Genomic DNA, 23,678 nt, shown 5'->3' with positions numbered 1-23,678 from the left:
GTGCAGTGGCGTGATCATGGCTCACTGCAGCCTTGACCTTCTGAGCTTAAGCAGTCCTCCCACCTCAGTCTCCTGAGTAGCTGGGACTACAGGCATGCACCACCACACCTAGCTAATTTTAAAAATTTTTTGTAGAGCCAGGGTCTCCCTACGTTGCTTAGGATGGTCTCAACATCTTGGTCTTAAGCGATCCTCCCACCTCAGAGGCCTCCCAAAGTGTTGGGATTACGGGTGTGAGCCACTGTGCCCAGCGTAGAACTTGTTTTAATGGGTGAGACAATAAAATTAGTAAATCAATTATGTAATTCTATATGCATTATGAAGAAAGATAAGCAGGAGTAAAGTGTTAAAAAGTGGCCAGAGTAGACCTCTCTAAGGAGGAAGATCATTACCAGCCGAGAGAAGGGCAGATGAAAAGGCCCTGATGCAAGAGCATGTTTGTAGAATAATTAGAAGGCAGCCAGTGTGGCTGGAGTAGCAGCAGTAAAGAGGAAAGAGGCAGGAGATAAGGTTGGAGAGTGGGCAGCTGAGGCCAGAACATAGGGCCCCGAGGTCCATTGGGCTGATGAGGAAATGGCATGTAGCCAGGATCACACAGCAAGTTAAGAGCCAGGCCAGGATTGGGACCGTTCTGGTTGAGCCTCCCTTCCTTTGCTCCCTGCCATCTTCTGTCTTTTGGCCAATATTAACTTGAATCCTATTTAATACCTTCATTTTCATCTCCCTCATGTAGCTCTCTCCCATTTCTCAGACCTACATTTGCTCACATGATTTGGTAATAGAGTGATTGCTGGAAGGTCATGGCTAGAGTGGTCCTTGGACATCTTTTAGTTAAATCCGTGGTATTAGAAATCCAGAGAGGGAAATTGGCCTGCTCAAGGCTACTTACCTAGTTAGGAGTAGAACTTGATTTCCTTTCCCCAGTTCTCTTGCCGTCTGGTGTCTGGCTCTTCATTTTCTGTGTGCTGTTCCCGTTTTCTTACAGTTTCCAGCGGAAGGGAATCAAGTTGTGACCCATGTAATTGACACAAGCAGCTAGCAGCATTCCAGGACCCTGTGCCACCTGCCCTCACTTTAGCTTTTTATTTGGTCTTTGTCATGTGAATTTACTGTTTGATTCAGGCCAGTGTCTTTGAACTACTACCCTCTGCAAAGACATGTTGCTAACTCTGCATTCTTGCTCATGCTATTATTTCCACACCTGAACTGGCAGCCTGCTCTTAACCACCGGTCTGTATCCAGGAGGCTTGTCTTTGAAGCCCAGCCCCAGTCTTATCTCCAAAGAAGCAATGTGGAAAGAGGATAAAGTTTGGAGTTGGATATAGTTGGATTTGAATCCCAGCTTTGGCACGTCCTGGGACCAAAGAAATCTTAGACAAGTAACTTGACTTCTGAGAGTGGTTTTCCTGTTTGTAAATGAGGCTATTAACACCTGCTTCATGGGGTCATTGGAAGGATTATTTAAGGTATGTGTACATACTTTAAGCATTGGGTAAAGAGAAACTCTTATTCACTCCTCCTCAAAGGTGCCTTCTGAATGCCCTTTGCCTTTTTCCTAATACTTAATAGGTAACATTTCTTGGGAGGGTTTCTGTGTGACCAGCACTTTGTTAAGTGTCCAGTGCTTTTAAAAGGACTTCAACACTGCAAGTGATTCCATAGTTGTCTCCAAATAAAAAGTTAATTTTTAAAAAGCACTGATCTCATTTTTTATATATTTGTTATTCTTGTTGTATGTAGATAGAGACCAGGTTAGGATTCAGTATATACCTGTGTTCCAGTTGTTGCTCTGTGATTTTCTAGCTATGTAAACTTGGACAAGCCACTTGACCTCCACTCTTTTTTTTTTTTTTTTTTTGAGATGGAGTTTTGCTCTTGTTGCCCAGGCTGGAGTGCAGTGGTACGATCTCGGCTCACTGCAGCCTCTGCCTCTCGGGTTGAAGCGATTCTCCTGCCTCAGCCTCCTGAGTAGCTGGGATTATAGGCATGTGCCACCATGCCTGACTAATTTTGTATTTTTAGTAGAGATGGAGTTTCTCCATGTTGGTCAGGCTGGTCTCGAACTACTGACCTCAGGTGATCCTCCCGCCTCGGCTTCCCAAAGTGGGGGGATTACAGGCGTGAGCCACCACGCCCGGCCTTGACCTCTACTCTTAACATATTTTTCCCACTAGAGCCCTAAAATTCAATACTAGTTACATTTGGAAACCTGACTTGCTAATCTGCTCACCTTGGAAAATGTGTCTTTGTTGAGTACAGAGCAGTAGCACCTGGGCTGGCCCTGTGTGACTTAGAGCGGACAGTATGGGAGGTGGAGAACTGGGTGCATGGGAGCCATTAGATCAAGGATTGGAAATTCCTCACAAATAAATCAAAAGGTTTCTGGGGTAGGAGCAGGGGACAGTGTTGATGGTGACTCTGCTTGGATTATCTTCTAGGGATAGAGGATTGCCAGCTCCATTGAGTGGAAGGACTGGTGATGCGCAGCCACTCTTGCATGTGCCTGGGCAAAAGACAGTGTGTTGGTGGCAAATGCCTAATGTGTCTGTAGCTGACCATGGGCCATCTCTGCCATTCAAGACATCAGCTGCTGGCAGGGTTGTATTGGTTTGATAGAGCTTTAGTCTTCGGAGTCGCACAGACCTGAGTTCAAATCCTTGTCTGCCATTTACTATAATAATTGTGTTCCTTAGGCTGATCCTCTAGCTCTCAGATCCTCTTTTTCCTTTTCTGTAAAACAGTGTGGTTGATATCTGCTTTTGAGATTGTGAGGATTTAAAATAACTTAGGTAAATAGGTGCCACACAATACCAGATACATAGTTGGGTAAGTAGCCTTGTGATCTGTGGCTGTTAGCTCTTTGAAGGCCAGTATCCCTAGGAGATGGCAGTAACATCAGCACTGCTCTGATTCCCTGACCAACCCCCGACCTCACCTTTGCCCTTAGAAATACCCTGGACCCTTTGTTTCCTTCCTCAAGTTCAGACCCCAGAAATGTTGGGCAAGAAGGAGCCTCCCAGGCCAGGCTCTATTGTGCCAGATGTTGTATCTGAGTAAGCAGGATTGTTACACAGCAGAGATACAGGAGCAGAGCAGGTAGCTCAGGCAGCTGCTGATGAACAAAAGGCTTCTTCTCTCTGTTCCCAATAAATTGGTCCTTGGGGATCCTAGCTTTGAAATTCTAATTGACACAGGAAGGAAAAGATTCCTTAGGCTCTGGACTCATTAAAATGCTCTGCTGCTCACCTACAATTTATTCTTGGCACTTCATCAAGAGGAATTAAGTAAACCAACGGACTGGGAGGCTCCTGACAGCAGAGTCGTGTGTCTCTTGTGCTCCTGAGGGGATGAGAGTGTTGGGTCTCCTATGCTATGGAGCATATAGTTGGCTTTGGAATCTCCTCATCCCTAGGACTTCACATGAGTCTAAGTCTCATATGCTTTTAACAATGGAGGGACCTTCTGAGATCATACAGTGTAACTCATTTATAGATGGTCCAGAGAAGAACTAGGACTTGCTCACGAAACGTATTAGTAGTGGAGTTAGAATTAGAATCAGTCAGGCTGCATGACTTCCAGGTCAAGAATATTTTCTCTGTGGCTGTGCGTGGTGGCTCACGCCTGTAATCCCAGCACTTTGGGAGGCCGAGGTGGGTGGATCACGAGGTCAGGAGATCGAGACCATCCTGGCTAACACGGTGAAACCCCATCTCCACTAAAAATACAAAAAATTAGCTGGGCATGGCGGCGGGCGCCTGTAGTCCCAGCTACTCGAGAGGCTGAGGCAGGAGAATGGCGTGAACCTGGGAGACGGAGCTTGCAGTGAGCCAAAATTGCGCCACCGCACTCCAGCCTGGGAGACAGCGAGACTCCGTCTCAAAAAAAAAAAAAGAATATTTTCTCTGCATCTCCTTTGGATTTCTACATCCAGTGTTTCATTCATTCAGCCTTCAACAGATACTTTTAACACATTCTGTGTGCCAGGATTCTGTGATAAACAAAACAGCCGTGGAGGAAAGTAAATACCTGACCCAGTATTAGAGATTAGAAAGGCCTCCAAGTCTGAGAGATGGATAGGAATTAGCTCAGCAAGGAGAGATGAGGAAGTTTAAGGCTGAGGAACTGGCATCTGTGAAAGCCAGGCTCTGAAGGGAAAGTTGAATCTTGCTAGAGTGGAGAATTGAGGAAGAGATGAGATGTTAAGGCAAGTCGAGTCTGTGAGGTTTGGGCCACTGTATGGTTGTAAAGAACCCTGGACCTGGGATCTAGATATGTTTCTGCTACCAATATATTAGTCATCATTCTAGTAACACTTCACATCTTTTAGGTGTGCCATCATGGGCACTGGGGCACAAAAATGTGTAAGATGTATGTAGTCCCCTCCCTCAGAGATCTGTCAGTTTAATGAGGCAGGCAGGCTAATTAAGAACCCCTGTAATAAAGGAACAGTTACCTCTGCTGTAGGAAGTCAGAATTGAGCTGTGTGTTACTTTCAGCACTTTCTCTGGGCTTTGATGATCTCACCTGTCAAATGGTAAATAACCACTGTCCTATGTAGCTCGTAAACTGATGAGAAGACAGACAGCTTTGTAATGATTGGCGTTTGTTTGGCGTTTTGTGGATTTCAAAACACTTTTGACATCATTAATGCATTGAATCTTACGACTTAGGAAATTTCCCCACAATGTACAGGTGAGGAAACTGAGAGGTTGAGGCTTGTTCATAGTTTCACAGCTTTTGATTAACAAAAGTTAGGATTATAAATCCAAATCCCATGCTCTTATTTTGAAAAGTATAAAGATGGCAACCTTTCTTTCTGTCCCCTACTTAGTGGCAAATTATCCCCTTCTTCTCCTTTTCACAGTCACCAGAAATGCAGAGAATGTCTACTGTGTTTGAAAAGCAGATCTCAGCTGACTGGGGAGAAAGAAAGGAGCTTATTTCAGGTCTTCAGGCTGGACTCTGAACTTTTAAGATCATGTGCTCCCGTGCTCCCATCAGCTCCTGCTGTTCCATCTCATGCCATTTACAGAGAGGCATCTGAGCCACTACTTCATTGGCTACTCATAGCAACTTGTGGGGTAGACAAAGTGTGCTTTACAGATGGGCAAACTGAGATCCAGAGTCCCTGAATTGTACATGCCAGAACCAGGATTGAATCTAGAAGTCTTGGGCTCCTGACACCAAACAGGTGCTCTTAACTTGCAGAATGTAGGCTCCTTTGATTCAGTTCAGTTCAAACAATTCTTGAATATAACCCATGTGCCAGAGACTTTGCTATGCAAGAGAGCCTCTAGTTAGGCTCAAACATCTTGGTCCAGTGCCTTACTTAAGAACAGGGACTTGTGTTGTTTACTTCTCTGTCCCCAGGCAGGACCTTGATCCAAAAATGCTTTGCTGTTGTTTTTGGCCTTAATCTGCCAGAAACTAGAGGGAGCAGATGGCCACAGCAATGTGGGTTATGAGGATGTGATCTCAGGCAGGGTTAAAGGATGAATTGAGAGCCCTGCACCCAACTACTTCTGTGTCTGTGCCTAGGCCCTTGTCAGGGTAGTCTCTATCTCAAAGGAGAGTGTAGCTGGTCAGCCTGGTCCCATTTCTCATTTCCGGTCACCTCCCCCTCTTGCCATCCCATATAATGGGGTTAGTCTCCTGGACAGATCTCATACAGAGGCTGCTGGGATATGCTGTCCAAATGACCCTTTGGACCTATTTCCCAGCCATGTTCCAAGATGATGGTAAGGAGTCTAGCCTCATAGCCAGTGTGCTATCTCTATCTAGATAACTCCCAGCTCACAGGCCTCCCACCAGGCTCTCACCCACTCTGATGTTTTCACTCCTGACTCCTAAGAAGCAGATTGGCAATTTAGTGTGAGTCTGTCAGACAGCCTAGAGAGTAATCGATACTGAGAGAAATGGACTTATTTCCTGTTTATTCAAAATCCTAATGAAAATTTTAAGAATCACTATTTGGGAAGGGATGACTGGGAACCTTGCAAGAACAAACAGCTTAAAATTCATGAACAGAAATAGCAACGTTTATTCATGATGTTTCAAATGCCCCTAATATTCACATCTTTATATATTACAGACCCCTTTCATACGTGTTACTGCTTTTGAACCTTAGAGCAACTCTGTGAGGGGAAGCAGTGTAAGGATTACTATTCCCACTTGACAGTTGGGGAAACTAAGGCCCAGGAAGCTTTAAAGAGAGTTAGGGACCATCTGATAGTCATGGTGGCAGAGCCCACAACAGAACCAAGATTTGGAAAATGAGTACTCCTGGGTTTGAAATCTGGTGCTCGCCACTTTCTAGTTGTGTGACCTTGGGCAAGTTACTTGGCCTCTCTGAGCTCAGTTTCCTTCTCTGTAATACGAGGATAACAATGTCTACTTATGGTTGTGTATGGATTCAATGATATAATTAATGGAAAATGCTAGCACAGTACAGAACACGTGTTAGGAGCTCAGTAACTGCAGGCATCCTATCTCATAGGATAGTGTTTTCAGTATATTGTATTCTGAGTCTTTGAAAATTGATACTTTCTTTCTTTTTTTTTTTTTTTTTTTTTTTTTTTTGAGACAAGAGTCTTGCTCTGTTGCCCAGGCTGGAGTGCAGTGGCGTGATCTCCGCTCACTGCAAGCTCTGCCCCCTGGGTTCATGCCGTTCTCCTGCCTCAGCCTCCTGAGTAGCTGGGACTACAGGTGCCCGCCACCATGCCCGGCTAATTTTTTTTTTTTTTTTTTTTAAGTAGAGACGGAGTTTTGGTGTGTTTGCCAGGATGGTCTCGATCTCCTGACTTCGTGATCCACCCACCTCGGCCTCCCAAAGTGCTGGGATTACAGGCGTGAGCCACTGCGCCCAGCCTGATACTTTCACTACAGTAAAATGGACTATATATAATAAATTCTCATTAACCAGAGTATCATTTAAGTGCCTCACTAGGTTAAGAGAACTGGATAAGAAGGGAAGCAGGGTGCTCCAGGCACTGGCTAAGTACTCCTGATGCAAATCACAGTAGGTTAGAGCTGACAGGGACCCTAGAGATCTGTCCCAGTGTGTCTTCCTCAAATTGTGTCTTCCTCAGAGGAGATGTTAATAATTTGGGAAACATCAGATTGAATAATTCTAATAAGTAAATTTCTTTACTGCTGACTTTGCAGACCCTTATTGTGTGTGTCTCTTGGGAACGAGAGTGGAATATGCCAAATTTCCTCTCCGTATTTAACCTTGGAGCCCCTTTTTTTTTTTTTTTTTTTTTTTTTTGAGACGGAGTCTTGCTCTGTCTCCCAGGCAGGAGTGCAATGGCGCGATCTCGGCTCACTGCAAGCTCCGCCTCCCGGGTTCATGCCATTCTCCTGCCTCAGCCTCCCAAGTAGCTGGGACTACAGGCGCCCGCCAACACGTCCGGCTAATTTTTTGTATTTTTAGTAGAGATGGGGTTTCACTGTGTTAGCCAGGATGGTCTCGATCTCCTGACCTCGTGATCCGCCCGCCTCAGCCTCCCAAAGTGCTGGGATTACAGGCTTGAGCCACCGCGCCCGGCCGGAGCCCCTTTTTTGAGGAACTCTCATTAACGTCTTGAGGAACCCTGGTTTTCCATGGAAGATTTCATGTAACTGACTCAGTCCAGTTCTTTAATTTTTAAGATAAGGGAAGCTTAAGGTCTGTAACCAAGGTCTACAGTCCATGGCAGAACCAAGTCTAAATCTCAGAGTGCCTAACTCTTTCCTAGGCCACACCGTAATTTGTACTCCACTATTGTTCCTTTTCTAGCCAGCAAATCCTAAAATTACAGAGGATCCTGCAAACCACTAATCAGAGAGCATTGTTAGAGCATAAAGCTTTCTGTTTTGATGTGTTTATCCCAGTAGGCAGGAAAATGAGGAAACAACAGGCTTAATGGCCATCAGATGTTTCCAAACAGTTGAAGGACCAGGGGTCAAGTAATTATCTCAGTAACTGGAAAGGTGCCCTTACGCTGCAAAGTTGAACTGTGTTCTTCCTGCTATAAGAAGTTTGAGTTACATCTGGGGGATTCATCCAGTAGACCCACAGTCCCGCTCCTACTAAGAACTAAGCTCTGACACCAGTAATATAAAAAAGATCCTGAGAGGGGTTTGAAGAGAATGTGTCAAGTTTCTGCACCTCTGTCACCATCTCCATCACAAAATTGAGTGGGTAGGAATGTTCTGCTGGATTTCTATCCAGACAGTGGCAGAGGAAGTTAGCTTTGGCATTTGGTGGGGCTATCCTTGCATTTTACTAAGCCCTCTAGTTAAGATCAAATCAAGTTTAAAAAGAAACTTTTTTTTTTTTTTTGAGACAGAGTCTCCCTCTGTTGCCCAGGCTGGAGGGCAGTGGCGCGTTCGCGACCCACTGCAACCTCCCCCTCCCTGGTTCAAGCGATTCTTGTGCCTTAGCCTCCTGAGTAGCTGGGGCTACAGGCATGCACCACCACACCTGGCTAATTTTTTTGTATTTTTAGTAGAGATGGGGTTTTGCCATGTTGGCCAGGCTGATCTCGAACTCCTGACCTCAGGTGATCTGCCCGCCTCGGCCTCCCAAAGTGCTGGGATTACAGGTGTGAGCCGCTGCATCGAGCCCCAAAATACCACCTTTAAATTTGCAAGTTTATACGGTGGATTGTTCAAAGCACATCTGATCGCAACACAATCCTGTGACATAGAGGTTCTTTTCCATGTATCATATGAGCACGTTAAGGTTCAGAAAAGAGATGGTGACTTGTCCAGGGTTTGACGGCAAATTAGTGATAGACCCTTTTCACAGGTACCTAGTGCAAGGCCGACATTTAGTAGATGTTCAATATATATATATATATATATATTTTTTTTTTTTTTTTTGAGACAAGGCCTCACTGTGTCACCCAGGCTATAATGCAATGGCACAGTCATGGCTCACTGCAGGTCCAACCTTCTGGGCTCAAGCAATCCTCCCACCTCAGCCTCCCAAGTAACTGGGACTACAAACATGTACCACCATGCCCGGCTAATTTTTTAATTGCTTTAGAGACAAGTTCTCACTACGTTGCCCAGACTGGTCTTGAACTCCTGAGCTCAAGAGGTCCTCCTGCTTTGGCCTCCCAAAGTATTAGGATTACAGGCGTGAGCCACCATGCCTGGCCAAGAAATATTTATTAATTGAAAATTTTGATACTTAGGATTACAGGTGTGAGCCACCATGCCTAGCCAAGAAATACTTATTAATTGAAAATTTTAATACATTATCAGGGATCAACTTATGGTCTCCTAACTCTTTGCCCAGTATTCTTTCCATTAAGATAGCTTGGTGGGGCCAGTGGTTGGGCTTCATCTCAGGCTGACCAGATAATAGAGAGAGGGCTGGATCTCTGTCACTATTGATATTGCTGACAAGGATGGCATTTTCTGGCCTTTGCTGCTGTCCTTATACATACTCCCCACTATAGAAAGCCCAGATTCAGTAGTCTCTGGGCTGCAGACTCAAGCTTTTGTTGCCTTTGCTCCCTGTAGTATACTGAACAATGACACCAGTGACCCCCAGCTTCTCACTCTGCCTTCTTCTTTATTTTCTTTCTCATCAGTGTCTTGCGTCTCCTTCTGTTCTGCTGATGGATGAGGAATTTGAGCTCATCTCACAAACATCTGCTACACGGTTCACTGTTAAGGAGTTGTTGTGTCACATACTTTGGGAAACCATTTACTGAAAAACGCCCACCTAGGATTCTTTCACCTGTTCGCTAGCAGAAATTTCACTGGTTGCTAGTGTAGTGCTGGAGGCTGGGATTGCAAAGATTAATAAAACAGTCTCTGCCTTCAAGGAGTTCAGAATTTTGCGGAGGTAGACAGATGTGTAAATACAAAAGTGCAGCAGATGTTGCAGTAGAGGTCAGCAGAGAGTATCTGGGTCCAGAGGAGGGAGTGGCTGGATCTGCCTACGGGGTGGGAAACAAAAGCTTTCCCAAAGAGTTTTCTACAGGGATGTCCCATCAGTGGGTTTCTACTCAGAAAACTCCTGGCCCCAGCTACCACCACCATATCAGAAATTGGTTCCAGGCCAGGCATGGTGACTCAAGCCTGTAATCCCAGCACTTCCGGAGGCCGAGGCAGGTGGATCACTTGAGGTCAGGAGTTCGAGACCAGCCTGACCAATGTGGTGAAACCTTGTCTCTACTAAAAATAAAAAATTAGCTGGGCATGGTGGTGCATGCCTGTAGTCCCAGCTACTGAGGCACAAGAATCGCTTGAACCTGGGAGGTGGTTGCAGTGAGCCGAGGTCGCACTCCAACCTGGGCGACAGAGTGAGACTGTCTCAAAGTAAAAAAAAAAGAAATTGGTTACAGTCGTACTTTATTGATGAAGCTGTCTCTCTCTTAACCTTACCCAATGTTGAGTATGATATTTTGAGCTACCTGTTAAATGGGGGCAATAGTAATACCATTTTCATTTAGAAAATTCCTGAGCACTTAACTTGCATTATCTTAACATTATCTCATTGAATTCTCACAACAGCCTTATGGAGAAAGTACTGTAATATTATTCCCATTTTACAAATGAGAAAACCAGGCACAGAGAGGTTAAATCATCTACCCAGGATCATACAGCCAACATATAGCAGAGCTGGGATTTGAACCCCAGATAGTCTGATTCCAGAGTCATTTTCCTAAAACAGCCCCAAAAAGAGCCATTGTGACCTTGATATAATTCTTACCTCAAAGAGTTGTAAGGATGAGAATTTAAATACTTAGCAATGTATCTTCCATGTAATAAGCATTTAATATAATGATCATTTATATTACAAAACATCCTTTCCTAAATGCTGGGGTGGATTGGGCTGTTGCAAAGATATTGCCTTCCTGTCTGTCCAACTTTTCCTGGCTTTAGCATCTATGCAGCCTGCCGCTTTGTATCTTAAGCAGCATAGATAAGGAAGGAAGCAGGGGTAGGGCATGGGGTCTGTGGTATGTGGCTCTGCTGGAGTTCAATTCAGCAGATACTCCCTAAGCACCCACTCTGGGCTAGAGCCTGTCCTGATGGCAGTGGGGATGCCAAGATGAAATAGGCTGTGGTCCCTGCTGTCCAGGAATTCACAGTCGGTCTGGGAGGAGAGATGACACTGAAACAGATTATTTTGATACAGTCTCCTCAGATGGATCTTAGCCAGCACATCAGACCCCACTGCCCACGGCTCATACCACAACTAGCAGGGCAAGAATGCCTTGCTATTATATTGATTGTTAAAATAATAATCCTGTTAATATCTTTGACATCATTAAAGTCGCTGTTACTAATGTAGAAAGTAGTAATATCTTAGAGAAGGTCAGCAGCTACTCAAAAGAGACTTTTAACATACTCAATTGGAAAAACCTATTTTATTTTTATGGGTGGGAGGTGTTCCAAACGTGCAGGTAGGGCTAAGGGAGTCCTTGGCTTGAGGATTATACTGTGGGTAAGGATTTATGTCTACCCAGCCTCCCTCCTGGCCACCCAATGTGCTCCGTAGTTATCACATACTTCATAGCTTCTTGTACCCAGGCACATTTTTTTATTTGGCAGAATGAGCAAGAATGGGGGAGGTAGGTTTCTGAGGCAGGAAGTCCCTGCCAGGAGAGGCAGTGACTGAGTGTCTGCTGAGATTGGCAGGGGCTATTGCCAGGACAGCTAGGGCTTCGTGGAGTGTATGTCTTATTGCATCTATTACCTCCAATTAATGGATCCATGGGCACTATTGGTGCTTCTACCACATGCCTAGCAATGTGCCCAAAAATCTGTATGCTGCTTGAGGAGAGAAGACTAATACATGAGACAAAAAGGGTTTGGCACAAGATGAGATGCTCTGCTCAGGGGTTGGGTTGGTGGTTCAGATGCTCAGAAGCTATAGGGACTTATGAGTGCCTCCTTACTGAGCGCTGGGCTGTGTACGACATCAGAATGGGTGATGGCTCACTCTTCAGTGTCCACAAAGCCCTTTCTGATCTGATCTCGGCTAGGCGCTCTAGTATCATCGGCATCATTTCTTCTTACATCCTGGATTCTGGGCAAACCACAATACATCTTATTATTCATTAAATGTGGGATCTCTGTCAAACTTCTGTAACTTTCCTTATGCTGTTTCCTCTCTTACCTGTGTGTGGGTTAACTTCAACTCATCCTTCAGGACAAGATTGGAACTTATTAATGACTCTTCTTGTCTGAGTCTTCTCCCTTTCTTTCTGTCCCTTAGGTAATTGACATGCCTCCAAGTTCCTAGTTGCTCCTGTCATAGACCTCATCAAGATGAAACATAGGTTCTGGTTTTCTTGAGGTCTCCACCACTGACTGGACTATAAATTCTTCCAGGGGGGAGATTGTACTTTATTAACCTCTGTACTTTTATACAGTGTCTGGCAGTAATAGGTGGACAATAAATGATTTTTTGATAAATGAGTAGATCTTTTTAGCATGTTATTCCTCTACGTAGGAACCTACAGTAACTTCATGGCACTCAAAACTTTGTAGACTCAAAAACTAGTAAACACAGTAGACTATACATCTTCACATATACATGAAAACAATAATGAGGATTTGATTTTCCCTACTAATTCAACTCTGCTCTCCCTACCCACCACCTGCCCAATGTGGTAATACATGATGCTGCGAGGTTGCCATGAAAGTGGCATTCATTGGAGATAACAGTGTAAATTGGTATTACACTTTTGGAAAGCAGTTAAGCAATGTGTTGCCAGAGCCAATAAAATGTCCATATATTTGACCAGTCATTCCACTTCCGGGAGTCTGTCCTAAGGAAATAATATAGTTTATACAATAAGCTTTCCCTCAGATGCTATTGTTTATAATAGTGAGAAATTGGAAAAAGCCTAAAAGACCACCAATCTAAACTATGATAAATCTACTCAGGGAAAACCATGAGCTTTTAAAGCAGCAGTGTAAAAAATGATGCTTACCGAAAACCATGCGGCAGTAAGGACAAATATGCTATAATATATGTAATAAATGTGTTATAATGCTAATTGAAAAAATTAGGCTACAGAGTTGAATGAGTTATCTAACCATGTAATCCAAACATAATGCGCAAGAAAACACTGGAAGGAAATACACGAACATGCTAACAGTTATGTCCCATGAAGGGGTGGGGGTTAGATGATTTCATATGGTAATTTCAAATAATAAACATACTCAATATAATAGCACAAATTCTTACCCAAATTATTGGTTAAGAATTTTAAAATAAACCAGCCAGGTGTGGTGGCTCACGCCTATAATCCCAGCACTTTGGGAGGCCAAGGCAGGCGGATCACGAGATCAGGAGATGGAGACCATCCTGGCTAACACGGTGAAACCCTGTCTCTACTGAAAATACAAAAAATTAGCTGGGCATGGTGGCGGGCGCCTGTAGTCCCAGCTACTCTGGAGGCTGAGGGAGGAGAATGGCGTGAACCTGGGAGGCGGAGCTTACAGTGAGCCGAGATGGCACCACTGCACTCCAGCCTGGGCGACAGAGTGAGACTCCATCTCAAAAAAAAAAAAAACCAAAAACAAAAACAAAAAAAACTCTGATCTTACCTGTTTTAAACAAAGAAATGATATGGTAATATTACTCTGGTGACAGTAGAGGACTATTTAAAGAATGGTAATAGGAATGGAGAGAGGGGGGCTACATTCTAAAAATATTGAGGCCAAATGAGGAGGGTGTGGTGAATAACAGTATGTGGGGGAAACGTATATGCCTAATAGAGAAGAACATTGGCTCAAGGAGTTTAATGAGATATCCAAGGTCACACAGCTAGTAAGTGGCTGATCCTGGATTTAAACCTTGTTCTGTCTCTGTCCAAAGCCATGCCCTTTCTCCTGCAGCTGAGACGCCTATTACAGTTTTGAAGAAACTTTTTTTCTTTTAGCCAGTTGCAGTGTAGAAGTTTGTTTAGTGTAGCACCTCCTTTTTGAGGGGAAGGGGGCCAGGAAGGGTTACTTCTTTCTAAGACAATGAGAAGGGGGAAAGACCATAGATACCAAAGCTGCTTCTATCATGATCAGTTGAATTGATTAGTTTAGAAGTTCACTGGGCATTGGGTGTGTTATACCTGTCGTTTTGAGGGCTGTTTTTTGTGAAGTTGCAGTGGTTCATTGGTTAGCTTTTGTTTGATGCTTAGCTTATGGTAGCAGGGCCTCTTGGACATAAGCATGCATATGTATACCGTATTACATGCTAATGAACATTTTGTTCATTACACCAAGTTTATTAATGATGCTGCTGCTGTGGGAGTGAGAGAGGGGTCAGGGTGGCAGCCTCAAACAAGGGACAGTGTCTAAGCTGCTCTGAAAGGAGGGGTTCACCTGAACCATACAATGCCCTATCCCCATACTTACCTCTCAATGACTAATCTAAGAAAAGGTGATTTTGAACTTGAGTCTATCCTTTGGAGTATGATACTCATCCCTTTGGAAGAACCCATTTCACATTGACATGTTCACTCTCTGACCTTGGGCATGTTTTCTGCGCTAGGGTTTACTCTCTGCACTAGGGTTTGCCTAATAGAGAACATTGGCTCAAGGAGTTTAATGAGATGTCCAAGGTCACACAGCTAGTAAGTGCTGATCCTGGATTTAAACCCACTAGGGTTTACTCATTTATAAAGTGAATGACATATTACCACTCAGAGGATTGTTGTGTATAGATTTGGTAGCCTTAACTCGTGAAGAGGCTTGTAAGCCACATTAAAGGATTTGAACTTGATTCTTTATGGTGGGAAGCCCTTGAAGGATTTTAAACAGGAGGTGGCAGGGGCACACTTGATTGATTACACAGGAGGCAGATGCTTATTAATGTTTGTGGAGTTAACGTTGTTACCAGGGAGACAAAGGCAGAGTGGCTGCGACTGTGGCATCATTCTCAGTGGTCCCCTTTAGACCAAACGTGGCACTGTGGGAAATGATGCTTAGAGCCCTAAGTTATGTTTGGATCAGCACCCTGGAGAGAAGTCACCTCTTCCTTCCTTCCCCTGTCTGAATGTGGGAAATTTAAAATACATGTTGATGCATATGCTGTCTTATAGGGTCAAGCCTTTGGGGCTTTGAGGGGTGCCATTCAGTGTGTTCAAGGAGAAGGATTGTTGTAATGAGGAAAATACTGATTCTGCATGAAAGATAACACTACATAAGCTCAAAGCAAAAAGCAGTTTTGTACACTGATGAAAATTTGACCGCACACATGGAAGATTGAGGGTGCAGTATTGTGCCTTTGAACACTGGTTAAGAGCTCTACTCAATTTGCCCAGTCATAGTCTTAGGTAAGTACAGTAGCATTCAGGAATGAATCTGTTGTCCATTCCTCTCAACTCCCTAGATGGAGAGAGAAGACTGGTTTGTAAACAGCCATGATGCAAGACAGAAAATGAGAAAACGTTTTCTTCTCCCTTTCACCTTCCTGGCTGGTTTCCTGGTGTTCGTCAAAGTATGGAGAGAGGGTCTGGAATACCAGACTCTTCAGGAATATACCCCCAGGCTCCAGGAAAGTGGTTCCAGTCCCCCATTAAGCCTAGATTGTCTTCTCTTGCAGGATGTAGCATGACATAGAGCAGAGACCAAGATAAATCACCACTAGAAGTGTTTGGTGGCAAGTCCTTAGTCTGCCTATCCCCTTCTCTCTTAAGAGAGAGACAAGAAAAGGAAAAAAATTGGATAGTTTTTGTAAATTAGTCTGACACCAATGTCTAAAAACAATCAGGCTCAAGGACTTGGAAAGAAATGAAGTAAACTTCATGTTTTCTTTGCTTTGGTTTCATAGAAGTTCATGGTTGGGCAAGAGTGGCTTAGAGCTGTGTTATTCAAAGTGAAGTTTAAAAAGCAAAACAAAAGAAAAAAACTGGTTCTTCACCACAAATAGTTTTGAGAAGTACTGACTTATTAAGTTAGTGTGACAGTGTGAAAAATAACCTCAGTCTTTTGATTATGAGATTAATAATACCTGCCTCAGAGTACTGTTTTGGGGATTATTTGATGGTAAATAATATTTTGAGTACTTAAGATTTGCCTACTGCTGTGCACTGTATGTGTATTATTTAATCTTCTCCACAATTCTGTAGTAAGTTTTCTGAAACTTTGACTAGGTTATAGGACTTGCCAGAGGTCAAAGGTGTGGTAAGTAAGCAAGTAGGTAGGATTTGAATGGGAGTTATGTGGCATGTTCTGTGTAAGGAGCCTGTTCCACATGAGGGCTCACTTGTCACTGTACTTTCTCTGTATCACAAATGGTAGAGATCTGCTTTCTTTTTCTATCACTGTCCCTAACTTACTTTGTTACCTTGGGCAAGTCCCTTTCTCTGAGACTTAATTTTTCTTATTTACCCTCAAGGATATGCCACATGACATAGGTTTTTATTCCCTAGATCATGTGGCATATCCTAGGAACCAGGGACTTTATTCATCTTTGGTTCCACAGCATCTAGCTAGATAGGCCTGACATATAGTGAGTATTCAGTACTGAGGCCATTGGTTACTCTAGAGGATCTGTAAGGCTCCTTTTACTCTCTACTTTCTCTGAGCATCCTACATACTTTATTCTCTGCCTTCTCCACCCTTCCTCAACATCATATTTCCTGCCTAGTTCATAGGGACAGCATGACCTTATTTCCTTATGTCTGCCTGTTGTAAGCAGTCTTGATCCTGCATACTTTCAGACAGCCCACATGGTACCCATGTTTTTGTCTGTGAAATGTGTCTAGGATAAACCACCAGGGATAACGCAAGTTAAAGGGTAGAAGGGGCCTGCTCACAAAATCAGAAGAACACTCTTATTCCATTCCTACCCAGTTGGGCCTGGGCCTATGGCAGCCCTGCCAGGCCTGAGTAATGGCCATAGCCTGGAGCAGGGTTTTCCTTGAGCTCCATCGGGGTTTCCAGTAATTGGAACATGGTGCCTTCCAACTTGTAATGGATGGCAAAACAAGACGGGCATTTGTCACTGCCTGACTTCCCTGTGGGAAAGAGGCTCGGAAGTCACAGCTGACAAACCCTTTGATGACTTTTAAACTTCATTTACAGAAAAGAATAGCTATAATCAACCAACAGCAAGCAGTGACTAATCTTGCCACATTATCACTGTGAGGAGCCAACTCTTAAGGTGTAGGAAGGGGGCGGGGGCCATCCCCAAAGCTCACAGCAAGTGCTGATTGGCTCTTGGACTTCAGAGTATGCCTTCAGCTAGGCCCTGTGAGTTTATGCTCAAAGGATCAGTGTTAGGAGGTAGAGGAAGAAACTGACCTCCAGGCAGATACAGGGCATGCCCAATTTTGAAGCTGTTCTGGACCAAGATTATGAGACCAGCTCTGGTCTTGCACATATTCATCCTACCTCTGCCATTTCCAGGCTTGAGCGAGACCAGACACCAAGCTTTGGTTTCCTCATATGTGAAATGGTCACAACATATATCATCACTATCTCATGGCAGAAGGCTTAGTGCAGTTCCTGGGATGTAAGTACTCCACAGGTATTGATGATGATTATCATGATCACGTGTTTGGGCCTGGAGTACCTTTTGTGGTCACATGGTTTAAAACCTAGGTCATATGGCATGTCAGCAAAGCCAGGACCATTCTTCCTGTGGATGGGGGCTCAGTGGGAGCAATCTAGTGGAATGGGAATAACACAGGCTTTAGAATCAGACAAGCCCTTCGGTCTTTCCGTCCAAAGCATGCAACTTAATGTGACTGTAGACAAATTAAGCTGTTTCTGAGTCTCACTTGTATCTGTAGAGTGCAGATGATACTATATATCTCATTAGATTGTGATCAGGATTACAAGAGATTATGCCTGTAAAGCTTTCAACTCAGTGCCTGGTATAAAGTTCTACATATTAAATTGTGTGTTCCCTTTTTGTTCTCCCTCAAGGCAAGAATAAGTATGCATCTATCCAGGGAAGCAGGAGACAGCAGTGAAGACATTCTTGTATTTTGAACTTCTATTTCCAGCTCTGTGTACAGGAGGAAGAGGAGAATAAGGGGATCAAAGAGGAGAAAGGGATACATTTTGTATATTGTTCCTCCCTCCTGCCAGGCCTCTTCTGGTGTCACTACCCAATGGGAATTCCTCTTAAACACTCTCCCTTTTGGTAGAGCCTTCCATGCTGCTCCTACCCCTTCTCTGATCTCTCAGACTACTTTGCTTGGGCAGTAGACCGTCTCAGGGCACGTGTGCCTTGTGGCCATGGTAGATGTCCCCTGCTGGATTGGGATTTGCTTGAGGTCCCAGACCAACTGCTGGATAAATAAATAAATAAATGATTGGTTAGTTAGTTGATAATACCCAGCCCATAATTAGCTCCGTGTTTGGATATTTATAATTACAATCAGATGGATAAGTCTGTGTTTGGATGACTTATTTGGCAAAAAATATAGAGGTTGACAATCATTTGTAGGTCCTTAATTTTAACTCAGTATCGAGGATTATAGGCGTAAGTTACCTACCCATCCCTCCTTAACATAGTTCCCCTTCCTGGAACTATGAAGGGGAGCATGTCACAGATGGTAAGCCTCAGCCTAAGGCCACAGACAAGAGTAGAGGTAGTGTTCAAGATGCAGGGAGGTTGGGATTATATACCCAGAGCATGCTATGGGGAGATAACTGAGGCCTGCCTTCTGTTTCTGCTTTGGGGTATCCTCTCAGGGCCTATTAGATACGGATACCAACGTCAGTAGTATAGGACTAGGACTGCACAGTACAGTTGAGGGGTGAGAATGACTCAGCAAAGCTGGAACCCCCTCCTGGCCGGTGTTCCGTCCTCTCCCAGCCCCATACAGTAGTGGTTTGACAGGAATGGGGCGGGGACACCTTTATGAAGTTTCTAGGTTTGGTTGCAGGTACTAGGACAAGGGAGAGCATGCATAGCCGCCCTACTCCCCACCCCCAACTCCCTTACTCTCAGGCAAAGTGTGGTACACAGGGAGATGACATAGTAAAGAACATATCATCTCAGGGCTGGGATGCGGAGGAGCTAGAGTGCCAGGCTAGGTTCATCTGTTTTCATAGAGCATTTGGGTTATCCAGTTTCTTAATACCTGCTAGTCCCACCCATTATACCGGCACTTTACTCATATTATCTCCAGTTCTTATCCTAATTCTGGGAGGTTGGTATAATTTCCATTTTGCAGTTGAGGACTCTGAGGTCCAGCAAGTGAAAGGATATGGCCACAGTTACAGTTTCAAGTGAGAGGTCTCGGATTAGAACTCAGTCCTGTCTGACTCTAGAGCCTGAGCTATTTTTGCTATTTCATGCGCATTTGTCCTTTGTTACTAAAAAATCGTTTTTAAAAAACAGGTTCCCAGAGAGAGAGGGCTTTTTGAAAAGCAAGTAGAGCAGAAGACTGGTGAGCACTGTGTTTCCCAGCATCTCCACAGTGCCAGCACAGAGGAGGACACTCAAGAAATGTTTGTTAAGTGAGTGAAGGAGATAGGAAGTGGGTAATAATAGAAATTGGCATAATCCATATCCTTTGATAGTACATGACAGATGCAACAGAGCACTTTCACATCAATTAGCCTATTTGATTCTTGTATCAGACCTGAAAGGTAATCAGGGAAGAGATTTCTGTTTTCAGATTAAAGACGAGAAGGCCTAGGGAAGTTACATGACTTGTTGCAGGTCACATGACTAAGAATAGCAGAGCCAAGGCCAAGCCTTCTGGACCTGTAGCCTGCACTGCTTACACTTCACCCATCCAGGAGCTTTTGCTCTTTGACATGCAGGGAGCTGACTCATGAGAGTGGGAATGGTCAGGAACTAAAGAGTATTCCTTGGGAAATTAGTTCCGTCTGGCCAGTAATAATCATTTGGGCACTGCTAATGAACCAGGGCTTGGCCAGTTTAATGAGATTAATAGATGTTCTGTCATCCCTGGCCGCCTGGTAAAAGCAGGAGCCTCTGGACCAAGGAGGCCCTGGACACTGATGAATCTAATTGCTTGACTTTCTCCAGAAATAGTCTTCCCATCACTAGTAGCTATTTTCCTTCCGAACCACCCGGATGTCCCCAGGGTTATCTAAGGGCAGAGAGCTGGCCACAGGCTGCTGTGACCCTCATCCCTGTGCAGGAGAATAAGACAAGTCTCTTGTCTGAACCAAGACAGAGACTATAAATAGCATTGGGGGCATCAAGACCTAAAGCAACAGCTCCTCCCTGGAAATGAGCATTCTTCACTGAAGAGATTCAGTGCTGGCGAGGATTTACAGAGTTCTTTGAGTGTCTGAGACTAGACTTGATCTGATAGGCAGGATTTGGAGCACATGAGGGGTGACAAGGCAGAGTTAGAGTGTTAAGACAACCATTGAGACAGTGGAGTGAAGAGTGTCGAGTAAGAAGCCTTGATTCAGGACCCCTAGTTACACTCCCCTCACCAGCTGGTTGGGTTGACCTTAAGTAAGTCACTTACCTTTGCTGATCCTCTGTTTTTTTTTTTTTTTTTTTTTTTTTTCACTTATAAAATGGGGCGGGATGGGTGCAGTGGCTCATGCCTGTAATCCCAGCAGTTTGGGACGCCAAGGAGGGTGGATCAGGAGTTCGAGACCAGCCTGACTAGCATGGTGAAACCCCATCTCTACTAAAAATACAAAAAATAGCTGGCTGTGATGGCGGACACCTGTAGTACCAGCTACTCAGGAGGCTGAGGCAGAAGAATTGCTTGAACCCGGGAGGCAGAGGTTGCAGTGAGCCAAGATCGTGCCATTGTACTCCAGCCTGGGCAACAGATGTCTGGTGAGAGCCCTCTTAACAGTTTCATGGACAACCATCTTTTCACTGTGTTCACACATGATAGAAGACACAAAGTAGCTCTCTGGGCCTCTTATTTGTTTATTTTGTAGAGATGGGGTTTTGTGATGTAGCCTAGGCTGGTCTCCAACTCCAGGCCTCAAAGGATCCTCCCACCTTGGCTTCCCAAAGTGCTGGGATTACTTGTGTGAGCCACTTCCTGGCCTGGGGCTCTTTTTTTTTTTTTTTTTTTTTAAGGCATTAAACTCATTCTTGAGGTCTTTCCCTTCCCTTTGGGACCTAATCACTCCCAAAGCCCCACTTCCTAATACCATCACAGTAGGGATTAGGTTTCAACACACAGATTTGGTGGAGGAGGCACATTCATACTATAAGAGATATAAACTGGCTTTGTTCACTAAAATTCTGTGCAACTATGAGGAATTGTAGTAGAAAAGGGAAAGGGCGAGGACCAAGGAGAGCGTGTGTGGCTGACTCAAGGTAACTTCATCTTGCCGGGGAAGTCAGAACCCAAGGCATCCCTGTGCCATGTGCAATCTTGCCCCTGCAGGTGCCTGTTTTTGAGGTCCTGATTCCAGTTCTGGCTTTGCTCTATTAACCAATTACCTTGCTTCTCTGAACCTGCCCTCTCAGTTTCCCTATGTCAAACACCTCCTCATGGGGCCGTTGTGAGAATTAAATACTGTAATACTGTGCAGCATTCAGTAATTAGTGGCTGTCCTTTTTTTTTTTTTTTTTTTGACGGAAAGTCTCGCTCTGTCGCCTAGGCTGGAGTGCAGTGGCGTGATCAAACAGTTCTCCTGCTTCAGCCTCCCAAGTAGCTGGAATTACAGACATGCGCCACCATGCCCGGCTATTTTTTTTTTTTTAAGTAGAGACGGGGTTTCGCCATGTTAGCTAGGCTGGTCCTGAACTCCTGACCTCAAGTGATCCACCCGCCTTGGCCTCCCAAAGTGCTGGGATTATGGGCGTGAGCCACTGTGCCCAGCCAGTGGCTGTTTTTACTGTGACAGCTCTCTGGGTGTCTCATTTACCCAAAGTTCAGAGGTAACTTTTAGGGCTTTTCTACCTTTGCAGACCCCTGTCACTGTTCTCCACGTTCAGGCTTGGCTCTCCTGTGTTCAAAAACAATTTCCAGCTGAAATGTTTCAACTGGAAAAAAATGAATTTGTTATTGCCACATTTCTTCTGCTCTTACTAGCCTGGAGAAGCAGGCCCATCCCTTTGAGCTGTAAATTGCATTTCAAAGCCTGTTTCCCTAGTGGATTTTAATTAGCTTAAAAGACCCAGCTTTTATGCAGCAATTGTTTCTCCTGCAGGTAAAGGTGAAGGCACTGATTGGGGAGCCAGTCCCCAGTTTTCTCAAACATAGCATTTTTTTTTTTTTGAGACCCTGTGCTATCTCCCAGCTCCTCAGTGTCCTGGGGGCCTGTCTCTTACCAGCCCCAAGTGAAAAATGGAATATAAGGACCCTAGACTTAGCGTCAGAGGACCCATGGGGTAGTCTTGTCTCTGCTACTCACTAACTGTAGCATCCTGGCCAAGTTTTTACTGTGGGTAAAACTTCTGTTCTTTTGAGTAAGAGCATTTATAAGCTCCATGTGCACACAGGTCCCTGCTCATCTGACATTGCAGAAGTCTCTAGGAACAAATTTGCTTCTCTCCCTCCCCCAACCACCAAGAGCAATCCTTCTACCCACCTCTCCTCAGTTCATTGCTAAACCTAGGACCCCTGGGGGCTGCAGACACCTTGCTCTCAATTACACAGCTAATCCGTGAGGCAGAGCTTGGCCCAGGGCAGGAAATAGCTTACCAAGTCAAGTAGCTTCTGCTGAATGGATGTCAATATTTTCTAGGGCTGCCACTCTAAGCTAGGGGGGAACCTTGAAAAGCATAGCAAGAATTGGGTGGGAGGGATTGAGTTGGTCTGTGGAAGTGGATGTTTGGATGAAAGATTAGAAAATGGTATCTGGGACCTCTGCCCCAGTGGTCCTAACCACGTAAGGCAGCCCACAGCTAGACCTTCTCACCACCTCCTGGGACATACGTTTAACCACTCCCTCCCTAACAATGATTGAACACTTACTGTGCCCCGAGTTTTGTCAGGCCTGCCTTATCACATTTGCAGGGCAGAGTAATAAGAGTACAAATAGAGACCCATGTACCATATGTTTAAACATTTGAAGGTTCTGAGTGAAGCTAATAAATTGTGATGTTCCTAACAACCTGGAATACCATGTCTGAATTTAGAATTCTTGGACTCATTAGGATTCTGTACCTGAACCTGGCAGTTCAGGGAGACCTAGCCTGGCTCTACCTCCTTTTCATTCTCTTTCCCACCTCTATCCCTCACTTAGAGGAGCCTCATCAACGTGTGTGGTCACTCAAGCCTTTGTACACCCCCACAGATACCTGTCTCCTTGGGCTGAGGGAGTCCACACAACAGTAGCACATCCTGCCTTCCAAAGGAGTGTGCAGGGCATGAAAGTGAATATGGGACTGTTTAGACGAGGAGCTCAGAGGTTGGGTACCTAGAGCATGCCATAGGTGAGCATTTCTTGTTTTAACTGCAGATTTCTCACCCAGAGCAGCACTTGCAACCACATACATATACACTTCCCGAGTCTCTCCTCTATAGATCAGAAAACTGATCTTCATATGCCATGGCTTCTGGCTGCCCCTCCTTGGCATTATACAGAATGTGTTCCACTCTTACCTTTACCCTCATCTAGAATGGGGTTCGCAGATGGCAGTATTGGAATAAAGAGGTGCAAGCCAGTGTAATTACAAGATCTTGTGGAGGGCTTTAGGGTTTGCAAAGTCCTTTTATGTACATCATTCCAACCCCAAGGAATGAGAGAAAAGACTGGCAGGGCCAAACCTTAAACACTTGGCTCACCAGTCAAGGTGAGTACTG

At 44.6% G+C, this 23,678-nt stretch overlaps 1 protein-coding gene and 1 long non-coding RNA gene across 5 annotated transcripts in view; one reads left to right on the top strand and one right to left on the bottom strand.

Moving 5' to 3' along the window:
• Window positions 1–23,678, top strand: part of RALY (RALY heterogeneous nuclear ribonucleoprotein) — a 91,544-nt gene that overhangs the window by 52,343 nt on the left and 15,523 nt on the right. The window lies entirely within an intron of this gene.
• On the bottom strand, window positions 15,101–22,878 carry LOC134735866 (uncharacterized). Its single transcript, XR_010119429.1, has 3 exons — window positions 22,848–22,878; window positions 22,575–22,644; window positions 15,101–18,254 (listed from the first exon to the last, which is right to left on the bottom strand). It is a non-coding gene; the product is annotated as an uncharacterized lncRNA (long non-coding RNA).

Source organism: Symphalangus syndactylus, chromosome 24 (genome assembly GCF_028878055.3).
Source record: "Symphalangus syndactylus isolate Jambi chromosome 24, NHGRI_mSymSyn1-v2.1_pri, whole genome shotgun sequence".
NCBI classification, from domain to species: Eukaryota; Metazoa; Chordata; class Mammalia; order Primates; family Hylobatidae; genus Symphalangus; species Symphalangus syndactylus.
This window is presented reverse-complemented; position numbering and strand designations above follow the sequence as displayed.